Source organism: Fukomys damarensis, unplaced genomic scaffold, assembly GCF_012274545.1.
Source record: "Fukomys damarensis isolate Sample0158 unplaced genomic scaffold, DMR_v1.0_HiC HiC_scaffold_36, whole genome shotgun sequence".
In the NCBI taxonomy this organism is placed as follows: Eukaryota; Metazoa; Chordata; class Mammalia; order Rodentia; family Bathyergidae; genus Fukomys; species Fukomys damarensis.
In genome coordinates, this window is record NW_022900948.1 from 11003347 (window position 1) to 11008575 (window position 5229).

The following is a 5229-nucleotide window of genomic DNA, read 5'->3' on the forward strand; positions in this document are numbered from 1 at the left end:
ATATATATAAAATGAGTTTCCCATTAAAAGACACATATTTAAGTTTGTGTGTCTGATTTACCTCACTTAACATTATGGTCTCAAGGTGCATCAATTTTCCTACAATTGACTCAAATTTATCCTTCTTTATGGCAGAATAGTACTTTATTGTGTATAATAAATACCACATTTTCTTTACCTTATTCATTTTTTGATGGATATATAGGCCTCTTCCAAAATTTAGCTATTATGAGTTGTGCTGCTATAACAGGTGTATAACAAATAACATGTAGGGGATGGGAATGGATGCGTTTGAAACAAAATAATGCATAAGTTCAAATACAGGGAAAATTCACCTTTGGAGATAAAAGTTAGATGAGTGGTTACCTCTGACAGGAGTCAGCAGTATTGACTGGTGCAAGGGGGAAGAAGGCAGGTGCTGAATCTTAGGGTGCTGGAACTGTTCTCAAGCTTCACCGGGGTGTTGATTCTCTGTGCATATAAACACATAAAAATTTATCCAGTGGGAAGTTAAAAATTAGTGTACTTTACTTTATATATGTTTATCTTAATTAGAAAGCAAAAATCCAATAATAACCCTTCAATCAAGGGTCAAAAGAGATCATACATATGACTGTCTTGCATTAATCTTAGCACATAATAAAGGGTGCTTAACAGATGTTCATTTCACCTTCTTGCTTTCATTTCCAAGGAAATTACTAGCAAAATGTTAACACTACAAACATGGAGGTTAAATGAGGCATGGTGGCCCATGCTTATAATCCCAGCACTTGGGAGGCTGAGGCAGCAAGATTGCCATGAGATTGAGATTGAGGCCAGCCTTAGCTATACCGTGAGTTCAAGTCTAGCTTGAACTACACAGCAAGATCGTACCTCCAAAAAGATAGATGTTAAATGGCCACCTTTTTATGCCAACATAGATGGAGTCACATTGCCAGCTCTGAAAACTGAGGCACAGGGTGAGAGGGAAGAGCGCATAGTGGGCTCTTCACATACCCTATACTGCCTTACCTGAATGGATCCCAGCATGGATTTTCAGCTAGATGTTGGGCTTTTACAGAACTTCAAAGGTCTTGTTCATACAACCAGGCGCAGGGCAATGTTTGCTACATCCTGTGCATGGAGGATCCTACCGGCCTTGGGTACCCAACACCATGTCTGAAAATATATCAAACAAATACTCGAATGTACTAAAGCAGGCTGTGATTTTTTTTAAAAGGCTACTGGCAAGAACTTGCTATCCAAACCTTTACCTAGACCTTCCCTTGCAGCAAACATAGTTTGTGTAGGGCAAAAGACCCAAAAATTACTTTCAGAATCAGATTTTTGGGAGCAAAAGTCACTGCAAGTAACTGGACATAAACTGATCCAGTACATTTTCTGGTCTACAGTGTAAGAGAGGTGTCTATTAGTGACTATTAGTAAATGCTTCTTATTTCCAAGTAGAATTTCTCTCTCATATTCAATTTGGGAGTAAACAACCACGTTTGAGTCAATTTCTTACATGACAATAGGACTCCACTGACAACAGGGCTCTGGACTGGAGCTACTGAGGACCAAAAAATAATGAAATGGTATATTGAATACTAGCTCCTTGATTTTCATAAGCTCTTTAGTCAATGAGAGAGCTGCTTAGAGAACAGCAACCAAGTAACTTCCAAGAAGCAGTGGCATTTGGACAGATATGGAAAGTTCATGAAGGTCAACTCCTACCATCAATGTGCCAAGCGATGAGTAAAGTGGATTTCCTGGCTCTAAACAATAAGCCAGGAAATGAATGTCTTCAAAAAGCTTGTCTTCTTTAGAAAAATGTGACAAAATCTCAGAAGCTTGACACAGCATAATTTGTAAGTGTTTCCTTAGGGTAAGGATCTGGGTATAGGGGAGAGGTTAATAAGCAAGCTCTGCGGGATCAGAACATTGTCAAGTCATAAAGAGCACTGATACAATACAGAAGAACTTGGATGCTTAGACACTGACCTTGACTGCTTTGCTGCTCTGGATAGAATAACTGATTGGGAGCTGTTAAAAGAGTGATGCTGAAAGATGTAGTCAACCTTTGCAGCATTGTTGTATAAGTGGGTAGGGAGACATTTACTGCTCTGCACACCCACTCTATTTCTGCCTAGAGTGGAAAGTGCTGCTTCCAGACACCATCCAGCAGACATGCATGCACACGCACACACACACACAAACACACACACGCGCGAGCATACGCACATGCACACAGTTGCCATGGTAATGGAGGCACAGTCTAAATAAAAATATACATTGAGGCCACATCTGTATGGAGCCAATAATGCAGATATTTTAGTAAAAACACTTTTGTTTTGGTAGGGGTAAAGTACCTTCTCTGTCTACCCAGCAGTCACACACACACACATGCACACACACACACACACACACACACGCAAAACCTATGTCTACACTGTAGACACTGGTCCTTCCTAAGTACTGATTCCTGGGATCTTCAATGCTAAAATTAAAGCATTGTTGTTTAAGGTATCATTATGTTTTAACAGAGATCTCTGGATGGGATTTGTGAATCTCTCTTAGATTCTAACTCGCCAAGAGTGATAAAAACTAGACTAATGAAAAATAACTGTCAAACCAGTATAACATAAAGTTCTGGCTTGGGGTTGGTTTTTTTTGGTTGTTGTTGTTTTGCTTTGTTTTGTTTTGTTTGCTTCATAAGAACCACAAATGTAAATCCACCAGTTTTTCCTCTTATAAAACTCTGAAACTCAGTTTGAATTTTATTTACCTTAGGAAATAATAAATCACTTAGGTAACAACATAATCTAAATTACAGTCCAAGTAATCAGAAAAAGTAATATACAGCTAACAAAGATACCTTATTTATAATGAAAGAAACCCTTAGTTAATCCATTTCTATAAAATTATTGATTTCTTAATGCATAGGAAAATGATTATCATTATTAAGAAGCATTATTTAAACAATTACTTTGTGGTGAACACTGAGGTTACAGAGAGATACAAGGATAAGGGAAAGCTATCAATACAGGCCACACAAGGCAAATAAAACTTCAAGAGGCAATTGAGACTTGAATTGAACTTTATAAAAAAAACCCAAAACTTCTGCATCCTCAAATTTAAGAGGGAAAAATCACAAAGTACATGAAAGTATGGGATGGTTTGGGTGTTACCTGTTTGGCAGGAGATGTTCTGCAGAAATGCAAAGGGAAATGAGGCTGTATAGCGAAAAATTAACCTCACACTAAACAAGATCTGGCCTTTTTGCCCCTGGCTACTAAGAGGGATTTTTGGACCCCTACAATGTCTTACCTGGTAGGAGGTTTTGGCTAACAGTCTAGCAACTGACTATGATGGGGGCCTGAGGGTCATATTGTATCAGTCATGACCTCTGGAGCAACTGACGAGTAATGCTATTAGCCTGACCTCCGGAAGCAGCTGTAAACTAAAGGTCAACCATGTGCGCAGTATGTGAAGAGACTCCAATAAAAATCTCTGAACAACAATGGCTTGGGTGAGCTTCTTTGGTTGGCAGTGTTTTGTGTGTCTTGTCACACATGATGACCAGAAGGAAGTTATCTGGCAGTGACTCCATAGAGGGGGAATAACTGGAAGCTCCATACTTGGACCGATCCTGAACTCTGACCTACATATCTCTTCCCTTGGCTGATTTTAATTTGTATCCTTTTGCTATAATAAGACATTAATAGTAATTATAACACTTTGCTGAGTTCTTGAGTCATTCTAATGAATTAATGAAACTGAGGGCAGTTGGGGTAGCCCCTAAATTTACAGTCAGCCAGTGTGAAGTAAGAATAATCTGTGGCATCACAAAATTTGAAGCTGATGTCAAAAGTGAGGGCATCTTGTGGGAACTATTCCCTCAAACTCTACATTGGACTAAACTCATTGGAAAGGTTGAGCAAGGAAGTTATATGAGACACTGGCTGAAGCCTGAAGAGTGTGGACAATGTAAGTTCCTGATCAAGAGAATAAGATAAGCAAACTATAGTTTCATTTCATAATAGTTAAAGAGTCAAGTGGCAAAAAAAACTGGTTAGAGAGCTACTTTTTGTCTAGGTGTTTGAAGATGAAGATCTGCTCCAGGAAAAGAAAGGGGCAGATATGAATACCACTTATAGGGACCATGTACCATGCCAGGCATCATGAGTACTCTACATGCCTTTAGTATGCAGAACAATCTATTAAGGTGGGCAAAGTTATCGTCCCTATATTTCAGATAAAAAGAACTAAAACACAGAAAGATTGGTTAATTTGCCTAAAATCACCCAGCAGGAAAGTGGCAGAGCTGAGATTTGAACTCAGCTGGAATCTGACTGCAGAACCTGACTTAGGATCATTCTGCCACATGAGTTCTACCACATGTGGTAAAAGGATCAACAGTACAGCTGGTCATCTGGATATGACAAAAAGGTCAGGAAGAGTAAAGGATGGCTCTACAGCTTGGCACATTTATAACAAAAAAGATATGGATGCCCCAATAGCCTGTCTTATTTTACCATGTGTGAAAAGCACATGAGCCCAGGAGATGTCAGCTGTAGTACCAAACTGCCATTAACAAGGGGACTTTGGGGGAGTCAGTTAACTTTCCTAGCCTTAGATCTCTCCTCAGTTAAATAAATCTCTAAATTCTTTGCCAGCTATGAGAAGGAGCACACTGAGTAGCTAGGAGCATGAGCTCTTGAATCTGACAGGTTTGGTCTTGGTTCTGCATTTTCTAGCTATCTGAGCCTGAGCAAGTAACAAAGCCTTAACTTTCTCTCCCAAGAATGGGGATTCTGATATTTGGGTCATAAGACTATTAAAAAGACATTTAAATGTCAACTATAATCAACAATCCACATCAAACCTTTAAGAGAACACCTGTAATATTACTATGCATTCATTCAATACATGGTGATTTTAGTGTTCATTTTCTATCTCTAACACGCTATAATACAAAACATGTTAGCCCAGAAGCTATATTTCAAACAATTCCATTGGCCGTACTCAAAGATGAACAATTTTCAATCTCAATCTTTATTAATCATAATGAGGAAAATTAATATTTTTAGCTACTCTTCATGTGAGTGTACCATTCTGTACCTTATCTTGTGACATCTGTTGTTGTCTAGTGCTGTAGGGATTATATACAGTAAGCATAGAAGTGTACAGTGACACATAGCCAAATTGTGCAACAATAATAAAAGACAGCATTAAAGGATAAATATTCAG